The following is a 12,699-nucleotide window of genomic DNA, read 5'->3' as shown; positions in this document are numbered from 1 at the left end:
TGGTAAAAAAAGCCACTCTATTACCCATTTGTGATATCTGCATTCCTCCCCCAACTTAATCTTTCCTCTCAGAAGCCCAGAGACCCTGCTTATGGTGTTTATGGGAAGCTTATCAGCTCCTTCTGTGAGTACCTGTTTCTGTGTGAAATGGGAAAAACAAAAAACAGTGGCCCTTGACAAAGGAAAAAAAATCAGACACTATTTATTGAACATTTACTACATGCTTGACACAAAGAAGCCCTAAGGAGAAAACAAATTACTGTCCTCCAGCAACTTTACTCCAGTCCTACTAGAATGACTAAACTAACATGTGGGGAATAATTGCAGGCAATAGAAGATAATTCATTCTTTCAATAAGCATCTCCTCAGCCCCTTGTATAGGACTAGTGCTGCAGGAGCCCCCGGAAATGCAGGTACAAATATTCAGTCCCTGTACTCAAAGGGCTGATGGTCTAAGGGCCATATACACATAATATACCACAATATGGTGTGCTAAGCTATAGCAGTGGAGATTTGTGGTTGCCCAATGAAGCAGATAATGAGCCCACTAGAGGCCAGGGCAGCCTTTCAGAGAGGATAACATGGGAGGGGTGAGTTCACTGGGGAGGAGTTGGGGCAATTAACTGCTATTGAAACATTTTCATGGGGTATTCCAAATCTATTGAGGTCTGATATAAAAATAGTACATACAGTGAAGTTGAAGGAGAGAGAAGAGTTTCAAACTTTGCCAAGCCCCCATTCTTTAAGATGCATCTTAAGCCAAAATGACTCTTAAGGATATATATATATATATATATATATATATATATATACATAAAGGTTTTTCTTGGTCACTTTCTTTCCCATTCACTTATTCATTCATTCAACAAACTTTATGGAATTTCCTGGTGCCCAGACATGATTCTAAGGACTGAGGATGCAATGGCGCACAAGATAAGGTCCTTTCCTTCAAGGAACTTTTATTCTGGTGGAGAAGCAAATAAACAAGATTATATCAGTTTGATAAGCCCTATGAAGGATGAAGATATAAAGTTACTGGGAGGAGCCTCTTAACACATTCTGGTCAAGGAAGCTGCCTTGAAAAGGTGACATTTGAACTAGGACCTGAAAGATAAAAACTAACCCATATGAAGAGTTGGTGGGTAGAGAAGAGGATACTTAAGGCTAATGGAGTTAGGAAATATCCATTAAACAACTGTGCCTTCAGGCCTTGATCCACATATAGCCCTCTCGTAATAGGATTTCACCATCAGTCAGATCAGACTGGATTATGCTACAATAGTAAGCGACTCCCAATCTCAGTGATGTATAATGACATAGGCTTACATGGCATTCATGGCACATGTCCATGGCAGATTGGAGGGGTGATGGAGCAGCCTGCATCTTAATGCTGGTTCTTGTGGTAGAAAGAGAGGAAGACAGAACACGATCAATCACACACTGGCTCTTACAGCATTCACCTGAAAGAGATGATACACACTTTATCAACCAAAGAATGTCACATGTGTGCCCCTAACTCCAAGGAGGTAATGCAGTGCAATTCCTACACTGTATCAGGAGAATAAGAAATGTCTAGTAAACAGCACTAATGACTCCCTTATGTGGGAAAAGTAATGAATTTACATTTCTCTCTTATCTGGTACATGAACTCAAAAACTTTGAAAGTTTGTCACTGAGCTCCAAGAAGTTTGGTCATAATCTATCTGAGCTCTCTGAAGAGAGGAGCAAGGCTAGCTTCTGCTGCTAACACTCCTGTCTTAGTCTGCTCAGGCTGCTGTAACAAAATACAATACACTGGGTGGGTTAAACAACAAAAATTTATTTCTCCCAGTCTGGAGGCTGGGAAATTCAAAATTCTGGTTTGTAGATGGTCACTTTCTCTCTGTGTGCTCACATGGCCTTTCCTCAGTGCACTCTCCTATAAAGAGAAAGAGCTCTTGTGTCTCTTCCTCTTGTTATAAGAGGCACTAATCCCATCATGAAAGTACCACCCTTATAACCTCATCTAAACTTAATGACCTCCCAAAGGACCCACCATTAAATACCATCACTTTGGGGGCTAGGGCTTTAACATAAGAATTTGGGGTAGGGGGCAAACATTCAGTCTATCATAGTCCCCTTCTGTCATGTGGTCTTTCAGAGCCAGCTTTATTTCTGAATACTCTCTAATTCCCCCAAAATGAAGGATACTGTAGACAATTAAATACCAAAGATTCTGCAGTCAAACAAATGTGCCTTAATTTCTATTTTCTTTGGACCCTAGGAGCCACAGAGGAAGATAGGTCCTAGGAGCCAAAGTAACCATGAGATTGTGTGGGAATTCAGAGAAACAAGGGATCAACATAGGATGAAGTAAATATACACTGAGGGATGGCTTGGCCTGAACCTAGAGGAAGTGCCTGTGTTTAAGAGGAAAATCAAACTTGGCTTCCCAGGCCTCTCAGCTACTGCCCTCCCTCAGCAACAGAAACCCCAGCAAGAGATGCTTTAGTCCCCAGAATCTCACTTCCCTGAAGCTCATGTTCAAAATGCTCAGAGCCACCAAGAACCCACTTCTGGGTTCTTATGTGCCAGGCTGGGGGAAATCTCAGAAGGTGGTGGAGATGCTGAGGCTTTGGTTTTTAATGACAGTGAGAAAATGCCAGGTGAAGGATGGGCAGAAGGGGGAAGCTGAAAGAGCTGAAGCATTTCTGATGAAAGAGTCTGAGTGAGGTGAATGTGAAAAGGGGCAGATGAGAGCAAAGGGCCAGAAAGCAAAGGTAATGAGGCAGCACAAGTGCAGGTGGGGGAGAGCAGGTATCAGAGGGCTGGGGTGTCCTTTCAAGTGCAAAGGGGGAATGCCTGGCAGAGACCAGCTTGGCACAGTGGTTACTGGCTGGCCACTCTTCCTGGGGAGAGAACAGATTGGTTCATATCTGTGCCTTATAAAGCTGGGGAGTCAGAGTGGGCAGAAATAGTGGATGCAGGTTACTGAGTGTCTGGTCACCATGTCTCTGTATGTACCAGAGAGTGAGGGTTAAGGACAGCTGCTGTTTTTGCCAGTCTTGCATCCATCCCCTCTTCTGCTGCTCACAGCACCCTGATTTTCAACTGGGAACTCCCCTTAGGAACACATCAATTCTTCCTACTACCTATTGTGAGAGAATTGGGCATACAAATCAGGATTGACCATGTGAATATAGCATCAACCAAATGATTGGTTTGGGGGTTGGCATGTGACCAATCACGTTAACATTGTCAATTCCAAGATTTTGTTGGAATAATGGGGGATAGGTCACCTTTTTATCCAGGGGCTACTAAGCTGGCAGGATGTCAGTCTGAAGCTGCCAACAGCCATCCTTCCCACTACCTGGGGAGAGTCTGAGAATGAACCAATAGAGAGGAGCCTGGGCTGGGTTGAGGGATTGAGCACCTGCTGGATTCACTGTGCATCCCAGGCATCTTTGTATTGTGACCATCTAAAATCCTTTTGTTCCTTAAGACTGCCTGAGTGGACTTCTGTCACTGAAAGGGCCCAATCTGGTTCCCACCTCTTCTGGCAGCAAGCTCACTTTCTGCCCAGCTTTCTATGAATATACTAATTTGGCTTCTTCCCATGGCTACCACCTAAATTCAGGGTCCTAATATGTGGTTTGCATCCTAGCTCTGGTTTTTACTAAGTGTGAGAACCTGAGTAAGTTCCTCAAACTCTCTCTGCTTATTTCCTCATCTGTAAAATAGGGATAATAATACTATTTTTCTCATTAGGTTGTTGGGAAAATTAAATGAGTCAATAGATGTCAATTGCTTAGAATGGTGCCTAACACATAGTAAGTTCTTAATAAGCATCAGGGGGCTTGTGCCATCACATATTGCATATGCTGAACCAGGAAGAGATGCAAAGCAGGTGCCGCTGCCAAATGGTCTCTCCTTGCTGAGCGCACTCTTCGAATACTGGGCTGACACAAATTTGGCTTTCCTCCCGCACTTCCTGTTACCTTGAAAGCACGCAAAGGACAAAGTGAGTATTGATATGTGGCCTGATCTCAGGGTGCAGCTAACCATGGCCCCAGGGAGGGGAGTGGAGCAGCCCTGCCTTATTGGCAGCAGGAAATGCGTAGGCTCTGAAGGGTCTCCAGCAGCCTGCAGGGTGGAGGCTGTCAATCAGTGGGAAGGGTTTTCTGCAGCGGGGCATTGAACGGCTTCTAATAGGACAGAGCAGTGATCCTTTCATCCTTTGAAACTTCTCTGAAGGGTTTGGAACCATGTTTAAAAGTTTATTTGTGGATCTATTGCCTGCATAGTAATTTAATTATGCACCCCTGAGAATTCACTCTCAGCTACAATTTCCTCCTCTTCATCTTATTTTCTGAAGTCTTAAATTGTCCTTATAAAGAAAGGCAAAAGGTGAACTTGTAAGGAGAATAAGCTAAGAAACCCTGATATTTCTAATACTCTACTTGTTGGGACCATTCCTGCAGTGATGATGTTGTTTGCCTTTGATGTGTGACAGGGTCACAAATGCCCAGGATTCATTTTCAATCCCCCCCATGTCAGAACACACACAGTCCTTTCTTCATGGACCCTCCATTCAGCTTGTTACCATAGAAACTGCTGCCTGTGTCAGAGCACCTCTGAGAGGGTAGGAAGGAGGCATGAGCTGCTACCATAGCAACATGCAGCTCCACAGCAACAGCCCACACTTGGTGCCATCTTGATTCCAAAGAGAGAGTAGTCATCGTAGAGGATACCTGGGTGGTTTTCCGAGGCTGGGAAGTGGGAACTCAAATAACTGATCCTTATCAGTAGCTCAGCCAGCTCTGCCTGGAATGGAAGAGTCAGAAAAATGTATTTCAAAGTCCTGAGATGACTACATGGGCCAGAACCTGTTTGAAGCCATAGTACCAATGAGTCCACTTGCCATTGTTGAAAAGGTTAAAGGATTAATCCTGATGTTTCTACTAACATTGTGCTTACATGACTAATATACACAGCTTCATGGTAAAGAGTATAAACTTAGGAACCAGACCCCCTAGAATCAAATATTGTCTTTGTCACTTACTGGCTCTGAGACCTTGGATAAGTCAACTTGTCTGGGCCTCAGTTTTCTTATTTGTAAAATGACAATAATAGTCCGTACTTCACAGGGTTGCTATGAGAACTAAGTCCCTGAATTTATGAAAAGCTTTAAATTCCATCTTACAATAATTCCCCAATACACGTTAACTGTTATGATTATTACTACTAATAATAATGAGATAGCACTTATGAGTGCTTACTTGGTGCCAAGCAGAGTGCTAAGCACTTTATTTACCTGTCCTTACGGTAACCCCACAAGGAGGTACTCTTGTTATCTTGTATTAGTGTACAGACAAGGAGCTGACACCTCCCCTCAAAAGGCTAGGTCCTACCAACACTATGTCTCTAGAGCATTCATTCCCAACAGGGCAAAATCACCCTCAAGGGGCACAGAGATACATACAGCACATAAATAGATGCTCGGTGTATCTATGGTATTAACATTTCATGGGTGCCAGGGAGGGTGGAAGGCAAGTATGAAAAATTGTCTAAAAAGGCTCTGTAAGGAGGTGATAAAAACAAGGTTGAGAAAGCAGAAATCGGATGGGAAGATTTGGGAAGCTAAGCTCCAGGCAAATCCAACCCCAGCCCACACCGTTTGCTGGTAATCAAGGCCTTTTACCACTCCAGGATCAAGAACTGGCAACAAAACCACACCGTCCACAGTGACCTTGGGAATAATGAGGACAACATTCAAGAAATTACTTTGAACTTGTTAGAAGAAAGGCCCTGTGTAAACCCATAGGACTGTTGTCATTCTTGGCGATGGTGAAGTCCGAGATTGCTTAGGAATCAAGTGCCAAAGCTCTTCTTTGACCCGTGAAAGGACAGCCAGCAAAGACATTGGGGGTGGGATCAGCAGACTCCTGCCCCAACTCTCCCCAGGAAGCTGACAGCCAGCTGCTGGGATGGGTGGGTTTAGGCCCTGGCTAGCCCTCTAATGTCTGGGGAAAGGCTGACAAGGAATCACTTGTGGAAATCCTCCTGGAAACACTTCCCAAAGGACTGGAAGCTTTTCCATCCCCGTCACCTAAGCAGCTAACCTCTGGGCATTGAGCTACTAACTGGAAGAAACGGTGCCCCCAGGGCCTGCAGGCTGCAACAGCCACAGGGCAGTGAGATGGGAGATTCCCTGAAGCCCTTGATGATGGTCCCAGACTACCTATCCCTCTCCATCCACTCCCAGATAATGTGAACAAAGCCACTCAGCAAAAGTAAAAATCAACCTGGAAATTTGTTGTGATTTTATGATTTGCTAAGTAATTTCACATTCATCAGAGCCACGAGAAAGCATTGCTGTTAATATTATTATAATCAAGAATGATAGGGAAGAGAGAGGGCAGGACCTCAACTCAAAACATCCAGCGTTTTCCCAGAAGGACTCCACAGACCAGAGACTTTCAAACTGGTTTTGGTTGTGACTAAACTTAGGATATACACTTTACACTGTAAACAGGTACAAGCACACCATGTATGCGTCCAACTAAAATAAAAGTGTCATGAAATAATACTTGTCCTTAATGTGGATGATGCATTTTGATACTCCCTGCTTAGCCTAGTGTAATCTGTTTTAAAGGGTGTGTGATTCACTAAGATGACTTCATGGGTCACAAGCCAAGATTTGAAGATTATCGTCAAAGACTGCATGTTACTCTTTAAGACAGCGACGCATGGAAGTTAAGAACCTGGGTTCTGGCATCAGACTGGTATGGTTCAAGTTCAAGATTACCAGTCACTACTGGAGATTTCAGCAGTTAGTTCATTTATTTCTCTCATCCTCATTTCCTTAGTAACAGGGTGGGAATGTTTGTAGTACCCAGCTCCCAAGGACTGCTTTGCAATTAAGTGAATTAATGCTCACAAGGCACCTAGAACAGTGCTTGCTGTATAGACAGTGGCCACTAACTGATAAGTATCATCATTATTACTGTTGCTATTGTGGTGATTGTTGCTTTTAAAAATGTAGAAATTGGTATGTGCACAAAAGGATGGTCATTTGGGATTTACAATGCTTGGGATTTACAATGCAAGATAAAACAGCATTGTAAATGAAGCCAGGCCCAGAGGAAGAGGAGGATGTGCCCTAGTGAAGCAAGAAGAGGGGGCACCTTTGTCAAAGACACAGGGTGGGGAACCCCCAGTGTGGATTGGAAGGGAGCACCATTCCCACAAGGCTATGTATGTCAGGAGCACAGAGAGGGGTGCTTAGAAATCCTCACATACAAAATATTTTTTCTTCTTTGCAAAAGTCCAGGTCTCATTTGCTTTTAGGCTACAGCCAGTCACAAAACACATTCCAAAAGAGATTTTTGTAGCCTAGGCAAACCTGGAAGCTTGCAATGCGCTAATCGAAAATTATACACTTGGTTTTCTGACTACCAACTGCTGTCCAAGGATGATCTTAAATATGGGTCTGAGCACACAGTTTACCCGACTCCTGACTCACAGGCTGTGTTTATTGAGCAGCTGAAATTGCTGGTGAACCTGCAGAAATAGCCCAGTTTGGCCTGTAAATCATTGTGTTCAGGCCAGAAGCTGCATGCCAGCTCCTTGCCTTTGCCCTTGCCCCACAGGACAGCCAGTCCAGGTGCTCCGAGAGCCAGGTGGTCAAGGGAGAGATGTGTGGGTGGGTGTCCACGTGAGTGTACATGTGTGAATGTGTGTGGGCACACGTCCACATGGAGGGCAGCAAAGCACATGGCTCCCAAGAGCAGTGAAGGAGGAGGTTATGTTCCTAGACTATTTGCTGCTTGCACCTTAGGACTAGGATGGGAAAGGAGAAAATGATGTTGAGCATAGTGCTCGAAAAGTGACTGATATTTGCTGAGCACTTATTTTGCAACAGGCATGGTGCTAAGCTCTTTAATTGCAAAGTCACATTCACTCTTCATGATAGCTATGAGACAGCTGTTACTATTATCCCCACTCTACAGAAAAGGAATCTGGGGCTCAGGGATGTCAAGCAGCTGGTCAGTGACCAAGCAAAGACTTGGACAATTTGACTGAAAGTATCATCCTCAGGGAAGCAGCCAACAGAAGCATTTTCCATCGGGGGAAAGGTAGCCTTCCAAACTAGGCTTGAGGCCTGTCCCAGCTTTCCAACTTGAGATGCAGGGGGGCTGCTGACATCTTCAGACAGGTTCGGATGTTAGGGACCAATGGGGAGGGACAGGGAGGAGAGCTGGAGGGCTTTGCTTGAAAGCTGTCTTTTCAAGGAGTGTACACTCTAAAATATGTGAGCTGGAATGGGCCTTTAACTTTGAAGATAGTGAAATTGAGACCCAGAAAGGGGAAGTGACTTGCTCAAGGCCACCCAGCAAGTTAGTAACAGAGCCAAGATGAGAATATGCATTGACACTACATCTATATCTTTGGGGTAAATGCCTAGTAGGGCAATTGCTGGGTTGTAGGGTAGCTCTATTTTTAACATCTTGCAGAACCTCCACACTGTTTTCCAGAGTGGCTGTACCAGCTTGCATTCTCACCAACAGTGTAAGAGGGTCCCCCTTTCTCCACATCCTCGCCAACATTTGTTGTTTCCTGTCTTAATTTTTGCCATTCTAACTGGTGTAAGGTGGTATCTCATTGTGGTTTTGATTTGTATTTCCTGATGGCTAATGATTTTGAGCATTTTTTCACATGTCTGTTAGCCATTTGTATGTCTTCTTTGGAGAAGTGTCTGTTCATATCTTCTGCCCATTTTTTGACTGGGTTATTTGTTTTTTGAGTGTTGAGTTTGAGAAGTTCTTTATAGATCTTGGATATCAGCCCTTTATCTGTAATGTCATTTGCAAATATCTTCTCCCATTCCGTGGGCTGCCTCTTAGTCTTGTTGACTGTTTCCTTTACTGTGCAAAAGATTTTTATCTTGATGAAGTCCTAAAAGTTCATTTTTTCTTTTGTTTCCCTTGCCTTTGGAGACATGTTGTGAAAGAAGTTACTGTGGCCGATAGTCGAAGAGGTTACTGCCTATGTTCTCCTCTAGGATTTTGATGGATTCCTGTCTCACATTGAGGTCTTTCATCCATTTTGATTTTATCTATGTGTATGGTGTAAGGGAATGGTCCAGTTTCATTCTTCTATATGTAGCTGTCCAATTTTCCCAGCACCACTTATTGAAGAGACTGTCTTTCTTCCACTGGATATTTTTTCCTGATTTGTCAAAGATTGGTTGACCATAGAGTTGAGGGTCCATTTCTGGAATCTCTATTCTGTTCCATTGGTCTATGTGTCTGTGTTTGTGTCAATACCATGCTGTCTTGGTGATCACAGCTTTGTAATATAGCTTGAAGTCAGGCAACATGATGCCCCCCGCTTTGTTTTTCTTTTTCATCATTCCCTTGGTGATTTGGGGTCTTTTATGGTTCCATACAAATTTCAGGACTTTTTGTTCCAGCTCTTTGAAAAATGCCAATGATATTTTAATAGGGATGGCATTGAAAGTGTAAATGCACCCTAAAAAAAATAAATGCACCCTAATGTTCATAGAAGCAGTGTCCACAATAGCCAAACTGTGGAAGGAGCTGAGATTCCCTTCAACAGATGAATGGATAAAGAAGATGTGGTATATATATATACAATGGAATATTATTCAGCCATCAGAAAGGATGAATACCCACCATTTGCATTGACATGGATGGAACTGAAGGGGATTTATGCTAAGTGAAGTAAGTCAAGCAGAGAAAGACAATTATCATATGGTTTCACTCATATGTGGAACATAAGCAATAGCATGAAGGACTACAGGGGAAAGGAGGGAAAACTGAAGGGGAAGAAATCAGAGAGAGATGAACCATGAGAGACTATGGACTCCAGAAAACAAACTGAGGGTTTCAGAAGGGAGGGAGTGGGGGGAGGGGATAATAGGGTGATGGGTATTAAGGAGGGCATGTGTTGTGATGTGCACTTGGGGTTATATGTAACTAATGAATCATTGAACACTACATCAAAAACTAATGATGTACTATACAGTGGCTAACTGAACATAAAAGAAAAAGGAATCTGCATTGACAGACTCCTAGTCCAGAATGCTCTTTCCACAGTCCCAACAACAAAAGTAATAGCGATACCATGCACATGAATCGAGTGCTTATTATCCTACCAGAAACCATGCTAAGTATGTTATATGTATTAACTCAGTTGTGCCTCACAACAACCTGATAAGATATGTACTACTATTATCCCCATGCCACAGCTAAGGAAACAGTGACAAAGAGGTTAAGCAACTTAAGATCACACAGCCAAGAAATACTCCATGTCCTTCAAAGCCTGCAAAAAAGGTTATTGCCCATCCTGTTACATTTTCTCAATTTAATTGGCTCAGTTTCCTCCCAATTTCATGTGCCCACAGCTGCCTGCTCTCCACTCTACCCCACTCCCTTCCCAGAGAACCCAAATGATCTTTTCCTGGCCCTGATTTCAAGGAGGTGAGGCCAAAAAGTCTCGAAGGGGTGGGAAGGAAGTCTGCAGGACCAGGAGAAGGGTTTTGCTCTTCTGAACAGAGGTTTCCTAAATAGCCTGGCTGCTTCCCCTCCTCATCATGCTGAGTAACATCCAGCCACCCAAACAGCTTCTGGCCACTAGGCTGGGATGCACCCACTGGGTTTGATGGGCTTATGCTAGTCATGACTAATGGCTTTCCACCCTCCCCAAAAATTCCATTTTGATCAGGTGTCACCTTAGACAGAAAAGGCTTTTGTTTAATTTGGGTTATCTGGGTAGCAGTTGTTTTTTTTAACTGCACCTTACCCTTTTTATAGCTGTAGATAATCTTTCTTTCCATAGACAGGCCCAGAAATGTAACTCTATTTATGGGTCAGGCTTCGCACACAATCATCACTCAGAAGACGGTGATGGAGCAATAACTCACTGGAACAGCCGTGCCACCTTCACACACTTGGTTCTCTCTCCCTGAAGCTCGCTGCCATGGAGGGTTGGTGAAGGTGACCCCCTCTGGAGTGGAATAGAAGATGAGATTCCAGCCCAGGAGCAAGGAGACTGAAAAGAGGATGGAAGCAGCAGTCCAGAGACCTAGAGGGGCATGTGTAATGTGGTTATTGATCTGTTGTGACCTGCCCAGCACAGGGGACAGAGTCCAGGCCTCCTTTGATCTGCCCAGTGTGGGAGACAGAGCCTGGGCCTTTGACCTGTCCAGGACAGGAGACAGAACCCTGGCCTTTGACCTGTCCGGTAGAGGAGGCAGAATCTTGGCCTTTGACCTGCCCAGGGCAGGAGACATAGCTCTGGCCTTTGACCTGCCCAGTGCAGGGGACAGAGCCTGGGCCTTTGACCTGCCCAGTGCATGAGACAGAGTGCCAGGTGCTTTGGGCCACAGGCTCTAGAGTCAGACACAGGAGCTCAAATTCTGCCTGGTCCACTGACCAGCGATGTGTTCTGAGCAGGTTACTTAACCGCTTTAAGCCTAGTTTCCTCAACTGCAAAATGGGGATAACACACTGTGGGATTATTACAAAAATTGAAAGAATGTAAAGTGCAGAACACAGTGCCTGACAACCCAGGAGGGTTCAAAAATGTTGGATGTTATTTGCAGGAGTGTAGATGAACCTTGAATCATTTTGTTGAGTGAAAGAAGCCAGACACAAAATAGCACATGCGATATGATATCATTGAGCTAAAGTTCTAAAAAGGCAAAACTAATCTATGGTGAAAGAAATTAGAGCAGTAGTTGTCCCTAAGGTGGGAGCTGGGGACAGAAGGAAGGGTCACAAGGGATTTTCCAAGGGTGATGGAATTGTCCTGTGTCTTGATAGGGGTGTGTGCATGCATTTGTCAAAACTCATGGAACTGAATACATGAAATCTGGGTATTACTGTGTATAAGTTTTATCCTCATCAAAAAATTACCAGTAAAAATAACAATTATTATTCTACTTGTGCTTAACATTTTGAAATCTTAACGAGGAGTCCTTCAGTGGTGGAGACTAAACTTGATTCAACAAAAAGGGAATTTATTGACTGTCTTGTCTGGAAAGTGCAGGAATAGTTTGGCTTCAGGAACAGCTGGATTCAGGGGCTATGTATGTCTCTTCTTCTCTCAGCCTGCTCCCTACCACCAACTTCATTCTTGAGGAGCCTGTCCTCGCATGCTGAACAAAGGGCCTCAACATCTTCAGATTTACCAACTACCAGTTTGGAGACCCTGAGCAGTGGGGGCTGGCCTATTTGCTGATTACTCCTGCAAAAGCCCTGGGGTTGACTCTCAGGGTTCTCTTGGATGAAGAACAAGGAAGGTGCCCCAGAGATTTCAGTCAAAAATGGTGTCCATTTTAGGCCATGTTTTATTGTTGTTGCTATTGATCTTGTTATTAAACCCTCTGATGAGGAAATTAAATAAATTGATTTAACTGAATTGAGAACCAACCCTGAAAAATTAAATAATTTTTAAACCATCAGTGGTTTCTTCATATGAGGCAATACTTCAACTTCCCTAAGACCCAAGCTGAGAAGATGAAAAGGACACTCATTTCTTATTGATGTCTCTGTGACCTTGTTTCTATTTTGTGAAGTCTCTTCTTCAATTGTGGGGTCCCTTCAGAGTTGCTGTGTGCAGACCCTCATTTGGCAACCAACAGAACTTTTCAGATTTGATATCAGTTAGGCTTCACTCTCTTTCCTCCTCTCA

The 12,699-nt window shown here is 43.8% G+C and overlaps 1 long non-coding RNA gene across 2 annotated transcripts; it reads right to left on the bottom strand.

The window, feature by feature from the left end:
* Positions 1–1,326: 1,326 nt before the first annotated feature.
* Positions 1,327–11,062, bottom strand: LOC118555895 (uncharacterized). Of its 2 annotated transcripts, none has more exons than XR_004927206.2 (3): positions 10,807–11,062; positions 4,731–4,803; positions 1,327–1,460 (listed from the first exon to the last, which is right to left on the bottom strand). It is a non-coding gene; the product is annotated as an uncharacterized LOC118555895 (long non-coding RNA). The 2 variants fall into 2 exon arrangements; XR_013444404.1 differs by having other exon boundaries at positions 10,928–11,062.
* Between the last annotated feature and the right edge of the window lie 1,637 nt (positions 11,063–12,699).

The sequence above is a fragment of the Halichoerus grypus genome, chromosome 15, assembly GCF_964656455.1.
Source record: "Halichoerus grypus chromosome 15, mHalGry1.hap1.1, whole genome shotgun sequence".
NCBI lineage: Eukaryota > Metazoa > Chordata > Mammalia > Carnivora > Phocidae > Halichoerus > Halichoerus grypus.
This window is presented reverse-complemented; position numbering and strand designations above follow the sequence as displayed.